This window comes from Oculina patagonica, chromosome 14, assembly GCF_052425735.1.
Source record: "Oculina patagonica isolate OP01 chromosome 14, crgOcupat, whole genome shotgun sequence".
NCBI classification, from domain to species: Eukaryota; Metazoa; Cnidaria; class Anthozoa; order Scleractinia; family Oculinidae; genus Oculina; species Oculina patagonica.
In genome coordinates, this window is record NC_135771.1 from 17,251,531 (window position 1) to 17,272,208 (window position 20,678).

The 20,678-nt window shown below is 37.9% G+C and overlaps 1 pseudogene across 1 annotated transcript in view; it reads right to left on the minus strand.

Annotated features, from left to right (window-relative positions):
* LOC144638605 (transient receptor potential cation channel subfamily A member 1-like) overlaps window positions 1–20,678 on the minus strand; it is a 32,856-nt pseudogene that overhangs the window by 5,794 nt on the left and 6,384 nt on the right. Inside the window, exons 8-28 of the transcript XR_013567976.1 lie at window positions 19,920–19,967; window positions 19,054–19,239; window positions 17,585–17,773; window positions 16,741–16,827; window positions 16,154–16,239; window positions 14,526–14,687; window positions 13,960–14,074; window positions 13,454–13,623; window positions 12,344–12,428; window positions 11,683–11,739; window positions 10,193–10,279; window positions 8,937–9,032; window positions 8,401–8,471; window positions 7,562–7,700; window positions 7,157–7,192; window positions 5,966–6,046; window positions 4,529–4,695; window positions 3,586–3,646; window positions 3,162–3,227; window positions 2,261–2,434; window positions 761–829 (exon numbers count right to left, since the gene is read on the minus strand). The product of XR_013567976.1 is annotated as a transient receptor potential cation channel subfamily A member 1-like (transcript). The remainder of the gene's footprint in view (window positions 1–760; window positions 830–2,260; window positions 2,435–3,161; window positions 3,228–3,585; window positions 3,647–4,528; window positions 4,696–5,965; window positions 6,047–7,156; window positions 7,193–7,561; window positions 7,701–8,400; window positions 8,472–8,936; window positions 9,033–10,192; window positions 10,280–11,682; window positions 11,740–12,343; window positions 12,429–13,453; window positions 13,624–13,959; window positions 14,075–14,525; window positions 14,688–16,153; window positions 16,240–16,740; window positions 16,828–17,584; window positions 17,774–19,053; window positions 19,240–19,919; window positions 19,968–20,678) is intronic.

Sequence of the window (20,678 nt, forward strand, 5' to 3'; positions counted from 1 at the left end):
GTAGGTAGGTAGGTAGGTAGGTAGGTAGGTAGGTAGGTAGGTAGGTAGGTAGGTAGGTAGGTAGGTAGGTGGGTGAGTGGGTGGGTATCACTAACGAGGCTAGTGGCCCATCAGGCCGGTTCATACTACGGTTACACTGGCATGAAGCGACCAGGAATATTTCTACTCGCTATTGGTTGGGCTGCTTGTCCAAAACAGGGTTACCCGAGCATTTAATTCACATACAGCTTGGTGGAGAGGAGTATTATGGGAGTAAAGTGTCTTGCGCAAGTACACAACACAGTGACCTCGCCCAGGCTCGAACCCGAACCGCCTTATCTAGAGTCTAGCGCAATATACATTATAGTTACCACGCTTTTCACAATGTGGCCTGGATAGAAAAACCCACTCACATTAAGTGAGTTGGATTACCTTTGCATACAAATGACCACGAGCGCAAAACTTATTTTCATGCAATTGATTTGTGCCAGGCCTCATTTTGAAGGCGAGGTAACTGGGGATCGGCCTATTGCGAGGGACTAATTGGCACTACTGTACACAATAAATATCGTAATCATTACTGAAAGGTAAAGCCATAAACAATATGGGAACATGTAAACGCCAACCAGTTTTTTTGGCCGTGGGTCACTTGAGACATGGAGATAAATGGTTTACAAATCATGTCTCAGCAATGTAAAGTTCAGTCAACTTTAGGGCAGGAACCTTCACTTACTTTTTCATATCCTTACAATTTTTTATCCTAACTTAGTTTAGCTCTTACCTGCAGGACATAACGATCCATAAGTGCATTCGCTTGAATCTTGTCAATGTCTCCAACGGCCAGACCAACCTAAGAAATTTAAAAAAGTGTATTTCTAGAGCTTAAACAATAAAGATGGTAAAAGCTTTGTTTGGGAGATCTCGTTCAATCCGTGAAACGTCAAAGTAATTCTCTTGACGTTTCAAACATCTTTATTGTCGGTGTAAACATTGTTGCACGAAACGTAAACGCGAGAAAGCAAAACGCGAATATAATTGAGGGATATGGCTTAGGAGATATCTGTGGATATCATTCAGTTTTTAACTTCAACTGGAGTTCAGGCATCATTTAGACCAATCGAGTTCGAGATAAAACCATCTGATCAATGCATTATAAAAGTCGATAGAAGCTGTCATTAATATCCTCACATTAAGACTGTTAAAATGATTTGTAATGTAATTTTTCTCCGTGTGTTCGTCTAGGTCGTACGCATTCTTTTGGCGAGTACACTCTGGGGAGAGTTGCAAATCTACCGAGGTGGCGGGGTGGATTTGTACAACCTGACGCCTCGACCGCGGTCAAACCACGGAAATTTTCCAAAAACAAGAAGTTAAAGCAATTCAAAGATAAGGTTCTAGTTTTCACTGTTCAAAGTTCGATACTTTACCAGTATCCTGATAATTGTACTAAGTGTTTTGAAGCTTTACTAAGAAAAGTTCAATGTGTTTGAAAACAGGGAAATGCAGACTTGTCGGCGCCATTTGTCAAAGCAATTTGGTTCAGGTGTGGAAAATTTGAAAAGTAAAAATACTCGTTTATTTAAAGGAATGGAAATATATTTTTGCACTCAGCAACTATTTTTTCTATTCTTGCTCATACTTCCTCTTTAATATTAACGAAATTCCCCGATATAGGAAGAAAAACTGCCTGCCACACGCCCGTCCCTTGGTAGATTTGCCATTCTCCCCAAATTGGCAAGCCATGTGACACCGAGATGGCGGCCTTTTACAGTAAACGTATGATCTCGAAAAAGACATGGAAAAATATTGAGGATTGTAAACTGTTTCGAGAAAATTCTCGCGCGCTCATTGGTCGAAAACTGTGGTCGATGAGAGAATAGACCATGAAAATCACGAAGTAACGCAACGTAAGGCAACGTAAAGCGTAACTTACGCAACTTTCGGAAAACTCATGAAATTGTCGCCACTTTTCCCAGACCAAGATCCAGCAAGGTGTGAAATGTCAACTGGAACGATTGGGGCAAAATTTCCCACACATCCGACGGATTCAAGTAGAAAAAATTGCGATCTTACTTACGAACTGTCACATGCACGCGTGACTTCCATCTTATTCGCCGGTAAATTTTCGATGTTGTACAAAACAAATCGACCACATTAAAGACCAAAGAAATGACGCCATAAAATGACCATGACGTCATTTCTATGGTTTATGAGAGTGTAGACCATGGAAAAATGTGGTCGACCTGTGAAATCTAAAATTCTAAAAGTATTTTTTTCTTACCAGCATATTCATCATAATAATGGGCATTCCAAGTACAAGCACAATGAACAGAATATTGGTGAGCGTAGAAAAGGCCAGGTTGTCCCATGGAAGGAAGTTATCATGGTAGTTCATTTCCCCCAAAGTCATCACAAACATCGTCATCATTGAGGTGCCAAACGTATCGAACGGTTCCTGTGAAATTAAAGCAGAAAGTTATCAAACGTGAATTTTACAAAACAAAGTAAAAAAAATGGCTCAATTCAATACCGCTGAGTAGCTGCAGAGTTAGTTTATAGCACGCATGAGCTTTAAAAAGGCAAGGTAACCTATTTTTGTTTAGTTCTTGTTGTCATGGTTGTCGTTGTCGACGTCTGCACTTTCGTTTTCTTTGTCTTTTTTCATTGTGGTGCAGCAAAATAGGAGACTTGACATTGGGCGTTAATAAAATTTATATAGAAAAAATTAATAGAATTTAAATGGAAAAAAAATTTTTGGATGACAATCTTTGCCATCCTGCAACATTTTTAAAAACCTTTACAGAACCTCTAAATATTTCAAATTGCCATTTCATCTTACTTTTAAACGTCAGTGATCTCAACATTTCCAATCTCAATAACATTTTCATAATGCCCCTACCATTTCTGGTAAAGTTTTGTGGTTGTCAAAGTCACGTGAAAGTGTTCTGGGTTCTGATGCGAAAGTATGAGAGTATCATGGAGAATATTACCACGGTTTCTCTCAAAATCGTGACTCGCATACCGTATGTCATCTTAAAACTAAGCGAACTTCTTTTGAAGGATTTAACAATTTATTTTTTTAATTTCCATTATTCAAAGATTATAAAGGTTGTGTATGTAATTGTAATTTACAGTACATGTAAGTTAGTGTTGAAGTTTTCTCATAGCAGACACAAACTTACATCATTCATAACCATTAAAAACGTTGTCCCAAAGGCCATGATGAACAACATCCAAAGAAGCAAAACCTAATAAAATGAAATGTTACAAAAATTGAATTAAATCCTTGAATAATAAGAAGAAGAGCTTACGTACACTTATGAACTTGCATAGTATCGCTTACAAGTGCTCCCACACTACAGCGATAGACACAAAATTGTACCAAGGTTTTAACATATTGTTACAATCGAAACCATTTTTTTTAGTTTCTGGGGTTTTTATCTACAAAATCGTATTCAAATTGATGAGTTCACTTAGGTGGAAAAGGACCTTAGAGGTAATAACAAAAACCGAAAAGGACAAAGGAGGCATATAACTGAGGCATGTAGCAAAAGAAAAACTTAGAGTAAGGGAGTAAATTGTGGTAAATTATGTATTCAGACAAACCTTTAAAAGCGTAACAAACATTGTAGATAACATGATGACGTATTGACCGTAAGACGACAACCTGAGGACAAAACCAGAACAGACTATTTACTTTATTTTACTCGCAAGACAGTGTTCACCATGTTAATTAAGACATAAGATGAGAAATTTTCACAGACAAAAACTCATTCATTTCATCTTATGTAGCAGCTGAATGAAATTCTGCAACGCCCACATTTGCCCTCGCAACTAGGAGAAGCTATAACTGACGAAAAAGCGATGAAAAGGAAATAGAAAACAGAACATGCGTTTTTAACATAAAGAATAAATAAAAAACAAACTTACTGTCTAAGGCCCTATGTGCCACAGGGCACCTCATCGATGTCTGACTGACTGACTGACTGACTGACTGACTGACTGACTGACTGACTGACTGATGGTGATGATGATGACTGACTGACTGGTGATGACTGACTGATGATGATGATGATGACTGACTGAGAATGACTGAGAATGACTGACTGGTGACTGACTGACTGACTGACTGACTGACTGACTGACTGACTGACTGGCTGGCTGGCTGATGACTGACTGACTGACTGACTGACTGACTGACTGACTGGTGACTGACTGACTGATGACTGACTGGTGATGACTGATGACTGACTGACTGATGACTGACTGACTGACTGACTGACTGGCTGAGAATGACTGACTGAATGACTGACTGGTGATGATGACTGACTGACTGATGATGATGATGATGACTGACTGACTGGCTGGCTGGTGACTGACTGACTGACTGACTGACTGACTGACTGACTGATGAATGACTGATGAATGACTGACTGAATGACTGACTGGTGACTGACTGACTGACTGACTGACTGGCTGACTGACTGACTGGCTGACTGGCTTACTGAATGACTGACTGACCGACTGACTGACCGACTGATTGACTTACCGTCTAAAGTATAAGATAAGATTCATCCAGCCAAAGAACAAAGCAACAGCGCCAACTTCCCTCTTGTAACCAGCTTTACAGTCACACGGAGGTAACACGTACAATATTGCGGTGATGTAGCAAACCCACTCTAAGAAGTTACTCACATCCTCGAGGTAAGCTAGTCGCTGTGAAAAGTTAAAAGTATTCAGTACAGTAAAAACCCACGAGTAGGAACCTAACATTTAAGAACCTGTAAGGCTAAAATTTGAAAATAAGACCCCCTTTTAATTAGAGCCTATTTAGCCTAAAATTTGGAAACAGGTTCTTATTTTCTAAAATTGATAAAAAAAATAATTACTTTTGGTAAAATAAGTTTGGACAAAGCAATACTGCGCATGTATGTAATGTCATGTTCTGAATGATAAGTGCTTCATCTTTACATAAAAACTTTTGTGGTATGCAAATTTTATACAAGGAATAGGCCGAATAGGTCCACTAAAAGTTTTATATGCAACAATGTAAATTTTTCCTTCAGAAAATAAAAAAAACCTATCAAGAACCTAAATAGCCTAAATTTGAGTTAACTGCCATAAATGTAAGAACCTGTTTAGGCTAACCTAGAAAAATAAGGTTCCTACTCGAGGGTTTTTATTAAACACAAGTTACTTTCTATTTTTTATCATTGTGTTCTTTTAGAAGTGCATGAATCTGATTGGTTCTCCCATTGTTTTATATTCGCCGTTAGAGCACGATCGCGCGTCTGACTCTGAAAAAGGAAATTTATCCTTGATTTTTTTTTGCCCAAAAAAGAAAAATTGTAGGTTTTAGACTAATATTCTTTAGCTAGTTTCTACTAAAGTAATTACACTACTCGCCCTCGTTTTCTATGAACGAAATTCAACTCGACTGCGCCTCGTTGACTATTTTCTCATTGTTGATGAAAACAAAAATAATTTTAAAAAAATGATATCCAAGGGAGAATCTACAAAAAAGAACAGAGTTTATTGCGAAATGCTACTGCCAGGAGGAGCCTTTCTATTCTTCAAGCCGGGCTACTCGAGCTCTTTTTGGACACATTTCCAATTGGCACTTTTTGTTAAAATGAGACTAAAAATTCAAATGTTGCTGCAAAGAAGTAATAATTGTAAATGTTTTATTTGCAGGCTTACGTCACCTAAAATAACTGATCACTAACACATTTAGAGAACAATTGTGCACTAAATTTATGGGATTTTTAGGTTTTATATTGAATGACCATGTTCAGTATCAGTGTACCCGCCGCAGAAACTCTCTTGCTTTTGCTACAAATTGAAAATATTTCTACCTTTTCAATGTTCAAGGCAGTGTGTTGAAGTTTTGTAAGTATACAAAATTTGATCCGTTGTTCAATTTATATAAGAAAGAACATCACTTGAACATAAATAATTGCATAACTGGAATTGAATGTGTACTCACCTGATGAAACAGAGAAATAACTTCCTTCAAGAGAAGGGCTGCCGCCATGATCAACACGAAATAATTTAACACTTGAACAACCTTTGTAGGGATAAGGGTAAAGACAATCAACAAATTAACAGATTATTCCAGTATTGAAGCTACGAATCCACACTTCATTAGTGAAACGATAAATGAGAGTTATATACCTGATTGAAGAATCGTTGACACATGAAAAGCGTAAACCGTGAACGATGCGGCCCAAATGTTTACTGGGAAATCGGAAAAAATAATCGTCGTCTGTGACAGAATAAACTGATAATCAAACAGGTTGCATAAATCATGCTCTCAAGGCTCTCAAAGAAAAAAAAAACATCTTGATTATCAATAAAATGAATATGACTAAGCTTACCAAGGCTTTCCAATTGACCCAGAATGCTATTGGGTCATATCGTTCATGGTTTATGCTTTTCGCAGGGTCAACGTTTCTTCAATTAGGTATATACAACTTACAAAATTCTCGCGAGATAGTCATTGTAAATTTAAAGAAACGCTAAATAATAGTGACAATGCCATTTTGTAGCTGTAGAAAATATGATCATAACATAGCTAGTACATCCGCGCTAACTGAATCAACCGCGTCGTTGTGCTCGAAAACTAGAGTCGCTCTTAGTTACGCCTCACTGAAGCAACTCTTACGCTCCTCCCGTGCTCTCCAAACGTGCATCCACAACTCAATAGTCGCAAGTCGCCCAAGTGTGAAGCAATCCTTGAGAAGAGCATGTGAATGTTCTAAACTATTAAACGAGATATTTTCATTTTTTTAAAGAAAACGTCATATTAATAAAGGTTCGTTTCACTGTGTGGCAAGAGTTGCAGCATATTAAACAAAACCAGTACTCCATTGACACGACAAGTACTTTGACATACTTTTTCTAGCTATGAATTATTTGTGACTCTGTTCTTCAACTGAATTTTGTAAATTACTATTAATATTATTAAATTATTATTATTATTGAATTGCAGTAAATATCGCCTTAAGAAACAGTGGAATTACTCAATGTAATCTCTTTCTGTCTACGAGTATAACAATTTAAAAGAACCACAAATTGTAGACAATTATATTAATTACAATGATAAAGCAAATATCAAAATTAAAAAGCATTAAAACTCAGTATAAATAAATATGAATTTATGAATCTCTGTTCTTACCACGCTGGAAAATGTACATGAATAATCATTTTTATCCTGAAGAAGAAATTGACATGACGTTGTTTAGATATATTAAGACAAACATCACTATAGACAACCATGCTCATAACTTGACCAATCGACATTGCTGCAAGTGGTACTCACATTTTTACTTGATAACCTTGAAGAATAAACGAAGAAACTGCAGAGAACCGATCATGGACAGAAAGCCTTGCGTTTCTCTTTATGTTTGTCTGTACTTAATTCGCGTTCTGATGGGTTGCTAACATTTATCAGTTAATATTTGTGTACGTCTCTAAATAATGTTACAAATCCTTGTGCATGTTAGTGTCTGTTTACACAAGAAAGGTATCCGAACTTTATAAGTAGGGTAACAGTTAAAGGAGGAAATAGATCATCGCTTACCTCGTCTGGATTGGAAGAGTTAAAACCACACAACATATCTTCATTTGTACGTGTATAAATGGCCAATGTTGTAAGCGGTACAATAAACAGAAAGTATGTTAAGAGGTTAAATCCAAAAGTTATCCAGCCAAACTTCTTCCTAAAAATACAAAAAGCCTTGTTAAAATCTCGACTTGAATCGTGTTGTAGAAATATGACTCCTTTACCGCGTTAATAGAGAGGAATGGTTATAAAGCTTAACAAAGTACTTTGCTCTATGGATTTTGTTTTCGCTTTTTATAGGTGATTACAGGGGCGGATCCGGGGGGGGGGGGTGATTAGGTGATCAACCAGGAAAATGAAAAAAATACATAAAAAAAGAAAATAAGGACAATGGCACTGGGTAAGGTGTAAAAACTGCTGATAGTTTGAGTTAAAATAAAGTTGAAATATTAATTAGCTAACATCCACCCCCCCCCCCCCCCCCCCCCCACTAAAAAACCCGGGGCTAAATTAAAATGGTAAACAAAAAAATTGTAAACCGCCACCGCCCTTTGAAAAATCCTGAATCCGCCCTTGGATTACTTCGATTCCGTCTGAGCAACTAACCAATAGAAACGTTTCGGTTAGGTAATTCAAGCATAGGCATATGCTTAAAACAAAAACTTGTGCATGGTCGTGGACCGTCCAACATAAATCTTTGCATCTTTGTGTACGGAAATGTCAAATGGTATTTTCTAAGTATGTTCATAAGAATATTTTCAGCCTAAAATCGGCAGAAAAATAAGAATATTCAGCCTCGGTCGGAAAAACTGTATTCTTATAAGAAAAAAGAGTGTACTTCAAGAAATTTAAATTACCATTTAGTGTTCAACATATGAAAGCTAACGGGATGCGTCAGACATCTTTCTCGGCGATGTATAGCCATAGTCTAAAACAGGATTAAAATCACATTAACAATACATAGGAAAATAGATAGTATACTCTCTAGTTCACGACGTGAAACACAAACCAAATATCACAATAGGGGGCTTAAAATCGGATACGTTATATTTTTCTTTAAGAGTTACTACTAAATATAACTCCATGAACTGATATTTGGGAGGGCGTATTATCGGAATCTAGGATTTTTACGTCTCGAATGGATGGAGGGGGGGTATTATTTGAAATTTTACCGTAACAGTTATTACATAGCTGTAGTTTGAACGAAGACACGTCAAACGAGAATAAGAATCAAGCGGAGTGCCCGTACAGTTAAAGTAGCGAACAAGAGTTGAAGGAATCTGCCCGGCGGTCATGCAAGCGAAAAAGCTCTTACTCCGCATTCGTACGAATTACTGATCGCGCGAGTGTCTCAAGCCTTTTTCTGAAGGATTGTAGTTCAAAGATATCTTACCTCTATTAAAGCCAGTGAATTAATTTTCGGTGGTTCGTCCTTTTTAACATTTTTCTTCTTGTTATTGATCACTTTGACGTCATTCTGGGATGAATCCTGCAAAATAATACGTTTATCGGCGTTGCATTCAGTTTTATTTGAAAGGGACTGTGTCACGGCTGAGTCAAGTTTATTTTATTAAGTTTTGCCAAATACTCGCTATGTAAATGAATGTTTGTGAAGAAATAACTTCTATGAATCTAAATAAAAAAACCATAGAGCTTCATTACAACCAAATATGTCTCCCGGGCGTTTAAAGTTTCAAGCAAACGAGACTAACTTTGAAAACTGTTCTGCCCAACAATACTTCAACAACCCATATTGCAATCCATTTCAATCTTCTTCACTTTTGGCCATCCGTACGTTCTTTTGTATTTGCTGTGTTATTAAAATGTTCCTCCACTGTTTTAAGAGGTTATTTTTATATTTCACCGAATCTGATGTTCATTTCCGATGTCTAAATTTGGCTTAAGTCCGTGGCAAAGTCCCTTTAATTAAATTAAGGCTGCCGATATAGGCGAAGGGACATAGATATCACTGGGATATACCACTGGGACAAAATCACAACACCTACACATTGGAAAATAAAACAAGGGTTTGTTGCGGGGACACGTCCCCTCGTGTGTGCTGATACCTGACTTTTAGCACGCGCAACACTAACTGTTCGGGAATTTTGCAGGGATGCGATTTCCCCTTAAGTGTGAACGGCACATTATTTTGTCACTGTGACGGTTGCTGGGACATATCCCTGCAACATGATCCTTGGAATGTCGGCACCTAAAAGCTTGAAGTTTGTTATTCCATTAAGGCTATCTCCCACATTGAAGTATTACCGATTAATACCGGGGTTTTTGATGCTTTTCGGTAAAAAGTACTTTAATTGGGGAAGAGGTCTTCTCGTACATGAATTGCACCTGGTAAATCAAGATGGAGGTATTAAGTAAATTGTTGTTGAAGGAAGAAGGGAGACATCATAATATTAAGGTGTTTTTACGGTCCACAAGGAAAAATACTTGAAAGGGCCTGATGGCATCACAATAATATCACTTGTTTATCGCTTAAGTACACTTGCATGGTGATTTTTAACAAAATTGGACCACTACTCGTAGTTTCCACATGTCTTTAGGCTGTTGAGTTTTTAAAGTGAAACTGGTGACAGTGTCCCTTTAGGTATGAGTGAAAAGTCAATAATAGGTCCAAATCTCAGAATTCTTTACCTTTTATCCAGAATCTGTAGTTCTCTTTCGCGTATTTGTCTCTTGTTCTTCGTATTTCCCTTGAATCAGGCCTAGATCGTAAGTAACCTAAAAAAATTGGAACAAAAATAATGCGTCAGACATGAGCAGTTTCCGGTGGTGGAAAGTTCTGCATGGCAATTCATCATTATGCTAATTAAGTTCAGACTTAGTTGAATGCGATATTAAAAGTATCTTAAGATACATTTTTGCTCCCCCCTTTGTGACTTTGACTGATTTTAAACTGATACCTGAAATAAACAGTAAATAAGTCCTAAACAAGACAAATAGAACATAAGGTATCGATTTGCCAACAAACCGGCACTGGGACAGGGTACTGAACTGCCAGTAGTTTGGTCAAGACATGACTTACAGGTCAACAGAATTAGTCCAAGACGTGCAAAGCACATTGTGTAGGAAAAACGTTTGACTGCTAGAAAATGAATGTAGAAAAATTAAACTTGCTAAAGTTTTGAATTTCTGTAAAAATCGGAAAACTAGTTGGCTGAAGTTGTATTGAGGAATTAACATACATTTCCGAGCCTAGAAATTTTAAAATTTTCTGGGGGAGCATGCCCCCACACCCCCCTAGATGGATTGTGATCATAACATTCCTTTTGCTCGTCTCTCTCTAGCTTGCGTAGATTGCTTACCAGTTAACTTATTTCTCAAACAGATTGCAAACATAAATGGTACGATCTACAGTAGTCTTAGTTTCTGTTGTCAATTCCGGTCAAATAGGATTTCTGCAGTAATTATTTATGAATTTCTATTACGTATTGTTTCAGTTTTGCATATGTTTATGTCTAAAAGCGCATTCGTTTGGGAATATTCCGGAATAAGAATGTATGCCGGAATGGAAATCCACGTATTCCAGAATAGGAAGAGCAGCCAAACGAACACTAAGTCGCATTATTCCAATTATTCTTATTCTGGATTGATCCCAAACGAACGCGCCCTTAGTTTTCCCACGGACTTTACACAGAAATATATGAAAAACCCAAATCTATTATACGAAATGATCGAGAAATTCATCCTGCTTTGGTGTGTTAAGAAACGAAAGAAGGTATGTAAGAAACTACATATAGAATAGAACCCTCGACCAGGGTTTGTGTTTTGAGCTAGAAGGAAGGGGTGGGTCTCCACTTTTTCAATTGCACCGCCCTTTGACCCCCCCCCCCCCCCTCGGTACTTATTGCCAGTCCCTAAAGGATGAAGTCAATGAACAACAGCAGTTTTAAAATATTTAAAAAATAATCAACAAAGCAACATTGTCCAGAAACATGGTATAAAGTAACAAAACATGGCATTTGTGTGAATAAAAAAACATTTGTCTAAAAAAAAATTCCTGCACAAGAAATGGACAGGAAAAAAAATTCGTGCAAGCCGAAAATTCCCCACCCCCCCTATCACTTTTCTAATGGTCCGTCCCTTACGTTTTGGCAATGGAACATATAAACAGATGTGTTTACCTTGTAGTTTTCACTTTGTGGATCTCCAGTTTCCGTTACAAGCTGATCCAAGAACCTCTGCAAAAGAAAAAGAAATCAACATCAATGATCAGTTAATAAACAAAATCATGCTATAATTTGTGGACTTCAATGAAGGCCTCCGTTGCCACTCAAGTAAATTTTCGAATATATTAATTCTCAACTAATTTTACTCTACTTGTTGTCTCCTGGCTCCCGCGCGTGACTTATTTACCTGCCCTGTCAGACTGACTTGGTTTTCGACCGGTAAGGCAAGAAAAACCATTTTATGCGTATATTTATTATATTTATGATTGACAAGAGTGCGGCACATTTTGTTGTTAACTTCCGACTTCTATTCAGTGCCTCCATTTGAAAATGAGGGCCGGGTTGAAAACATTTGATGTGAAAATGATTTTCCATCTCAAGTTTTTTCCATGCAAATAAAATTCCTTTTTTATATGAAAGCCATGCAGATACAGCGTTCAAATACTTCACATATCAATTTATATAGAAATAATTCAACACTGCATTCCGGCTTTTCCCAGCAACACGGCATTTCAAGGCATGTTTTCCTCAATTCAAAATGACGACCATTTCATGTGAGAAGGTTTATTACGTCATGCTTTCTATGGTACTGTAAACGTTAACTGGATACACCTACCACTAAAGCATCAGGCATAATTTCTACGAGTTTTTGTAGCATTGGGACCACCCCTGTAGTACATGTCGTCAGAACCTCTTTCCATCTAAATTTGTGGAAGAGAAATTAAAAGAAAAGCGTATTTAAAAAGAAAAGGGCAGTAATTATAAGTAATAAGCCTTGCATTGTTTACTTCGTTTTGCTAAGCAAAGTAAAGTGAATGTCTTTACTGGTAAAATGGCTGACTCACAAAGTTTCCGATTAGTTTTTAGTTTCCTATAATGGGGTCACCTGGTGTTTCCTTAAAGTTCTAATTCACAATTTAAACTCTTTTTTAACAGTACAGCCGGCCCGTTTTAATTTTAGTATAGAGATTTTCTTGTAAATACAATGTTTAAAAATCTCGAGCTGATAAGCAGTTTTCACCCACGTATACTGTTAACAAAGCTTTTAACTTTGCGCCGGCCGCTGGTGGTCTTCAACAATAGCACAAGGCTTTTTAAACAAACATGAGTTTTTCAAGCCCTAAAAGTTCGGACAAGAAATGCTCAGACGATCATTATATGATTTACAACGATAAAAAACACGTTTAGTAAGATGTATCCACTGTAAGCCATTTTTCAGCCTTTAGAGCAGTTTTCAATTAAGTGTCGTAAAACCAAAAGCAAATTAATTAGCTGTAATTACTCTGGCCAATCACAAAGGACACAGACAACCCAGTGAGCCAATCAAAACTCGAAGCAAACACACGAAGCCGGCACGAAGCGCGGTAAAATGTGTGCGAACGAGACACGATTGGTTTTGGTTTTGGTTCTGATTGGCTGAGAAAGTGGCGCGAGGTTTTTAAACCAATCACTGAGCTTAGTAATGCAAAACCAAAGCACACTCAAATTACTTTCGACTCAATTGAAAACCGCTCTATGGCCATATTTCATCATCCACTTGGTTTTTTTATGTCTTAAAGCAAACTACGACTTTTAAGGATCGCCTCTTACTAACCCAAAGTGACCAAATTAAAACTCTATTCCTGTCGGGATTACCGATGATTTGGACGATCCTTACAAGTACTTTTTTGCGATTTTATTCAATTTTAAGGTTTGAATGTGACTTTCAAATCAGAGTCTCTTCTACCTGTCGTGTTCTGCAATCACCATGACGACGTCACTCTTCTTTTCCTTAACAGCGGCATCAAGAATGTTATCATTGGTGTTGTTCAGCGTGACTTCAGCTCCTTTTATTGACAACAATAATTTCACGACAGGAGCGTGACCATTGGTGGCTGCTAGATGTAGGGCTGTGTTCTGTGAACGGAAGTTATGCAACGTAATTACAGAGTTAAGCTTTAGTGGCTCGTCTGGTCATAACATAGAATGGCAAAGATGTTTGCAACCTTGCTGGAAAAAGTGAAAAAAAGGAGAAGACGAAGAAGAAGAAGAAGAAGAAGAAGAAGAAGAAGAAGAAGAAGAAGAAGAAGAAGAAGAAGAAGAAGAAGGAGGAGGAGGAGGGGGAGGAGGGGGAGGAGGAGGAGGAGGAGGAGGAGGAGGAGGAGGAGGAGGAGGAGGAGGAGGAGGAAGAGGAGAAATTAAAAACCGTATAGCACACAAGAACAAAACATAAACCAAGTGTATGTGTGTTACCTTATTTTTGTCTAACATGTTAATGCAGTCCTGGAATTTCTGAAGAATTGCTTCGCAGCATCGTGTGGATCCTTTGCTCGCGGCCAAATGAAGAGGAGAGCGTGCACTTTGGTCTCTAAGGAGAAAAACATAGCGATTTAAGGTAAATGAACAGTTTCAGCAGGCAACCATTTAAGCATCAAGCCTTTCTCTGTGTACAATACACACAATGCATTTTGCATTTCTACCACTTAGCCTTTGACCAACAAATCCCTCTCCTCTCGACCAATTTTTTTTAATGATTTCACACCACAACTATCATACATTACAGCCTTATCTTCAAATTAGGTAACAAATATGTCAAATATACAGTGAGTGAGTGACGCTGTTCAGTCGAGAATTCTGACCATTTCCCTTATTTTTCTCAGCAATTGAAAAAAATTAATGTTCATTTTTTATTTATAGTTAAAGAGACCACTTTCAACTTCTGCTCTCCTTCAATTGTAGTTTATTTCATCTTGTAGTTAATTTCTAGGAGTTTTGACGTTTAAATTTCTCGAGTTTTTTTTTGTTTTTCAGACAAATACCTTTCTATAGTTGCTCCTAGCTTTAGAAGTGTTTCGGCTGATAAATCATGCCCTTCTGAACAAGCGTAGTGCAGTGCAGTCTTTCCTTGGCTGTTCAGCAGATTGAGGATTCGAGCGTTCTGCCGATCCATCAGCTTCTCTATTGCATCTGTCCAACCGTACCTAGCGGATAGAAAGAAATGAATGAGCAATAGAGGCTATGGTCGTGTTCTATTGGTGTTTCTTTCAATGTTGCAAAAACTGTTTAAAAAGGCTCAAAACAGTTTTCAGTACTTTCCAGCTGTTATGTAATTTAATGGGTCAGTGCTACAAACATTTTTAAGTTACCACTACAAAAATGGTATAGAAATGCTCAATCATTGAAAAAAACAAATTTTTAAATTTAAGGTGGCTTTGAAACCACTCAGGAGATTTTTTTTTTTACTTTGCAGAAAGTTGTATCTGAACATGGTGATTATTATTATTCAATATTAAAAAAGAAGGTGAGCCTCCTTAATTGCTTGAAAAGCATCAGAAAACCAATAGGTTATAGAGCTGGTAAAACGAAGTGTTTCGTCCACAATAAGGATCTGTACATAGCCTTTTTCATAACTGAGTTACTATGAAAATATTTTTGCGAAAATTGCAGTATTTAGCATGCAGCCTCCATATCGGTGTATATCAAACATTATATAATAACCTGAATCCTACGCGCATTTTGATTGGTTCTTACTTATGATCTATCAGAGTACAGACACATGGATGACGTCACGCGGTGGTGTGACTCGCGCGCGTGATCAGAGTTCATAGTCCAAATCAGAGTTGTCAGCAAAGTTTTTCAAACTTGCGGGGCCACAACAAAGCCAAAAAGTTCAGCTTAATTACAAATCTTCAGCAAGAAACACTACGCCAAGCATCGTTCACCTTTCGAAGCATTTAACTGGGCGAAACAAGCTTGAAGAAGACAGTAAATTATTCGAGAAATTATCCGAAATCTGTATGAAAGTTTGACCGATGTTGTACAGTTGGACGACGCCACGGAAAACAAACGGTTGAACGCTTCGGTTAATGCTTACAGATTTGAACAACTTTCCAAATCGGAATAAAGGTTAGTTTTTTCATTGACTTTCAATTGACCATTTTTCTGTTTATTCAATCGGATTAACAATGCTTCGTGTTAACGAAAACTTAATAGTGAAATCAAAACAAATTAGCTCATCGGTACGAGGCCTCATCGGTACGGCAGCATTGCTCACACAGAAGTGTGCTGAAGTCTTGTGTTATTATATAAAACAAATAGATTTCATTTTGCCGTGCGTCGGTTCAGTAATAGATCACAGAAGACGTCAAAATGTGGTATGAACATCAGTGACCCACTCGGCTAGCGCCTCGTGGGCCACTTCTCTGTTCATACCACATTTTGACGTCATCTGTGATCTATTACTGAACAGACGCACGGCAAAATGAAATCTATTTGTTAACTAGACACGAGAGACAGTGTTTTGTCACCGGCTTTCAAACACCGAGAAACGAGTTGAAAAAACTTCGCGCAGCGGAGTATTTTTGTCGAAGTTCGACGTGAAATTCAGTGAAACAATGTCTCTCGTGTTTGATTTATTACTTTAGATCTACTTCCTATTCATACTAACCTTGCTGCCACGTGTATGGGCGTGTCTAAGGAATCTGACGTCACCGTTGCAGCTGTCTTGTTTTTGGCCACAAAAAGTTCCAGGTTCTAAAGAGATATGCAAAGTTGAGTTGACATATAATTATTATAGTCCATCAAATATATTTGCTCGCGCGCGATAAGTTTAAGTCCGTCACAAGTTCACCCCAACCTCGTTCCCAGGGTCTCTCTCTCCCCGCCCCTGGGAACGAGGTCGGTTAACTCCTAAAGTTTCGTATTATGATCTTATTTTTGTAACATTTTTTAACAATAAAGGTATCTCTGCAGGCGTTCAGACGTCCTACGAACAAAAAGAGCAAATAAGAGAGCAAATCAGATGCCTGATGATAAGTTAAACCCTGTCTGTTCAAAGATAGAATTCTCCTTACTGTTCGTCATACATTTCTTGCAGCGTAGTTCTGAGAATTTAGTGTTAATCAAGACATTATCTTAATTTGATAATTTTTTTTACTCTCGTCGCCCATCTGCTTAAAAATGTGTTGATGTTGTAAGGAGAAATGCGATTTTTATCATTTTTATTGTTAATGAAAGTTCAGTATTTCTTCTTACCTTAAGGTCTCCTTTCTTGGCCGCATAGTGAACAGCTGAGAAGCCGTTCACATCTTTTTCAGTGATGAGGGACATTACCGCGGGACTCTGAAAAAAAATCAGGACAAAAAGTCGGTGAAGGTTTGTGCATTTATTCTGTCAAACGGTGCTGCAATCTGGAAATCTGGGAACATTAACAGCGCTATTAAACAATTGGACTGCTCGCACAAGGATCTTCGTGGTGTGAAACTTGTAGTTTGTTACGGCGAGTAGATTCAATAGAAATTGGAAAAAATTCTTCCATACTAATACTTTAAAGATGAATTATATTTTCTGCAGGGTTTCAACCTTCCTAATTGTATATTGATAGGTAATCCTAGCTTATAGGATACTTCGAAATATTACAATTAAAACTTTGGAATTACAGAACTCAAAAAAAAGAATCCAGGCAGCAATTAGTGAATGTAAGGCTGTCTTCGTCGAGCGAAACTCTCTCAGAGTTCAGTTAACAGCACAATTAATTTTAACACTTCTAAATGACGACTATTTCTTTGCTGCCGATAGAATTTTGTAGTTTCCTTTTCAAGCAAAGACTGCTTTGAGTAATTTTGCGGTGGTTTTCTGCCGAGTTTTGTAATTTTTTAAACCTGGTTTTCCATCTGAAATATTACAAACGCCGACTCGCAACGGCAGTATCCAAGATATCGTTTACTGTTTTTGATTCCTTGCTTAAATGCCCTCTGAAATTATTATAATAATGAAAAGAATTGATATTCTATGGCGTAAATATGTTTTTGGCCCTTTTCAGAGCTTATTCTAACAATCATTCCTAGGGCTTTACCTTGTTCACCTTATTTAGCTTTACCTGAAGTAGTGCCTCCATTGCACGAGGATGTCCCACAGCAGCGTGTAACACGGACCGGAGCTCAGTGTCCCGGATGGTGACGTCAGCGCCGCGTTCCATTAGCAGTTTCACGACGTCATCAGCACCATTTTCAGCCGCCATAAATAATGGTGTGCGTCTCTCATCGGACTTTGGATCCACAAATGCCTCCTGTATGAATACGAGACCCATGCATTTTGTTACTTTAATTTATTAGAGGGACTCAATGGGGTGGTGGCTTTTACGGTTAACGGTTAAAATTTTGGCTTTTTTACGGCTTACGGTTAATTTTTTTTCATTATTGTTAACAGAAGTTAAAAATTAGCTTCCGTTGTTTTTAAAAGTTAAAAATTAATTTCCATTATTGAAAAGCATATTTTAGGTCCTAAGACCATTCTGGGGCGATGAAGTGATCTAGGCTGTTTTATTAATAATTACTGACCGATTTTTATTACGGTTTAAAAACATGTTTTACGGCAAACGGTAAAAATTTTCCAATTTTTACGCCTAACGGCTAAATTTTTGGCCGTTTTTCGGCTAACGGTTAAGCCCATTGAGACCCTCTTATTACAGCAAATGGATTTCTGACAACTTTTAATAAACGTTAAAGCTTATTTCTTTTTAAGACCTTTTGAGGATACTTATTAGAGAAAAGGAAGCTTATTACAAATAATATATCAGTTAGGGTATATATAAAAGAAATAAAGTGGACTTTTTAATGCTTCAATGCTGATTAGTAGCACTGAATAGCAGGAGGTCTGTTCTTTAAGCTTTGCGTATCTTTACTCCTGGTTCCCATCCTTTCCTTGTTGGTTTCCTCCTCTTTGTCAAATTTCTTTTGCAAAATATTACAAAATGTCGCGAATTTTTTCTCAATTTTCTCCTGGTTCCCGCCACCTTGAGAATCCCTCTGCCTTCTCTTCTCTCGCCTCCCGTGCCCACCACGCCCCTATTCTCCCTAGCACCCACCCCATGACACCCTCCATTTGATGCTTGGGAAGCAAAATCAGTGGCACCCGACGAGAAAATTTTACTATAGGTGTCGGAACACCGGTTTTACATTTTAAGGGTTTTTGTACGATTTAAAGGCTTATTTTTTAAGCTAAAACAAGTATCTGTTCGGATACGCTAGCTGAACTTTCATACTTCAGGAAATTGTAGGGAACGAAATATTATTACCCGAATTTGCCTTCTCGAAAATCGTAGCTGGCCTTTTTTTCTTACCCAACACGACATTTTTCTCTTTCCGAAAACAACAGGCATTACTTTCCCCGTATCACGAAAGAATAAGTTATAGAAATCTCCAGTTTTTCATCAATTTTAATCCGAAATTCGTAGGCAATTACAGGTCTACCGAACAATAACAGCTTAAGTAAAATTCATTTTCCTCAAACACTGTACGTTATTCGTTAAGCAACAATAACAGTAAATAAGCAAACTGTTAAACTGACCTTTTCAAGGAGAAAGTCGACCAAATGGGGATGGTTCCGTCTGGCCGCCATATGGAGCGGTGTCCTTCCTCTGCAGTCAACAAGAGTTATTCTACAGACCGCTGGGTCTTTACTGACCAAGTATTGCACTATCGGCATAGCACCCTGTTCACACGCCATGTGGAATGCTGTTTCTCTATCAAGTTTCTGTGGTGTGATTGATAAAAACGTTTCAGTGGAATAAACATTGATGTACAATCCTTTTGAGTGATCTTACAAAACCCATGAAATAAGACACTCGACAATTAGGTACTATTTAACAAGACTTCCTGTTTCTTTGCTTACTTTTGAAAACTGGACTATTAAAGAAGCTATGTTAGTCCCCGGAGCGCCAACGGGTATGGTTCTTGAGCCGGTATGCTTTGAAATTTGTGGTTTTCGCGTGACGTCATGAAAAATCTAAAGTCCAGAATTGCAAGGCCCCTGAATTTTTATCTTTCACTGGCTGTTAGACGTCCTTAATAAATATATTGTTGAAGGTTTTTAGCTCAATGGCACCCGCCGTCTTTCCGATAGAGCATTTTGAATTTCAGGGTTTCACGCCAGTCTAGGTGTGGCGAGAAGTGATTATGTGAATGTTTTCTTGTTTATAAGGGTGAACTAACCCTTTTTATGACAGAAGTGAATTCCATATGCTTTCATTGATTTCCGGCCGCCATGTTGGCGCCCATCGGCGTGGGCACCAACATGGCGTCTCTATACTGTGCTCTCTAAAATTGTGTGGAACATTTTGAATTCTCAAAAACCAATAGTAAGAGAAGTGGGTGAGTATAAGTAAGGAGATTTTACAGTTTGATGACCGGCTTGAAAAAGCTTGCATTCCTTACTCTGGGTTGCCTTATTCGCACTCCGTATTCAAGGCAGAGCTCGACAACCTGAAAAAATAAAATCACTGCAAGTTATAAATTTTATTTAAATCTTTAAACGGCGTGGAAGGATTAACGAAAACCGAAAGGGAATATTTTAAAAAGAAATTTTGCGATAACTTGGCTGATACGGAAAGACTGCATGCGCGGCACTGTGTTGTTTTGCGTTTTGCCTGACATATCAGACTATTAAACGATTACATGGAAAGCTAGAGGTTTCTATTTAACAATTATACGGCACGTTCGATGTTTCTATCAGCTGTTATAGTTCACCACTAAATTTTCTCCGATTCTGATTGGTTTAAATTGAACACGTGACGCGATAGTGCCCTTCCGCCGGAGGGCACTATCAGCCCATAGTGCCCTTCCGAGAAAAATGCCCGGATCGATAGTGCCCGCCCATGACTTTTTTTTGTACACAAGCGTGCCTGCAGACAAAAAAAACCCAACCAAATTCACTGCATTTCGTGGGTTTCTTGTCTGGTTTTGTTTCGTTTGTTAAATTTCGGCTTTCAATTGAGTTTTTTATCCTGAAAAGTAAAAATAATTCACAATGCTCATTTTTGTATGTGCGCGCGGAAGAAAATTTAGTGGTGAACAATAAAAACAATAGAGTGTTTCTGTCTCGGAACTATCGGTCTGATAGTTGCCCCTTGGAAATTTGATGTTCTTAAAACTAGCATATTAGCCCTCGAAGCTTCGCTTCTCGGGCTACTATTT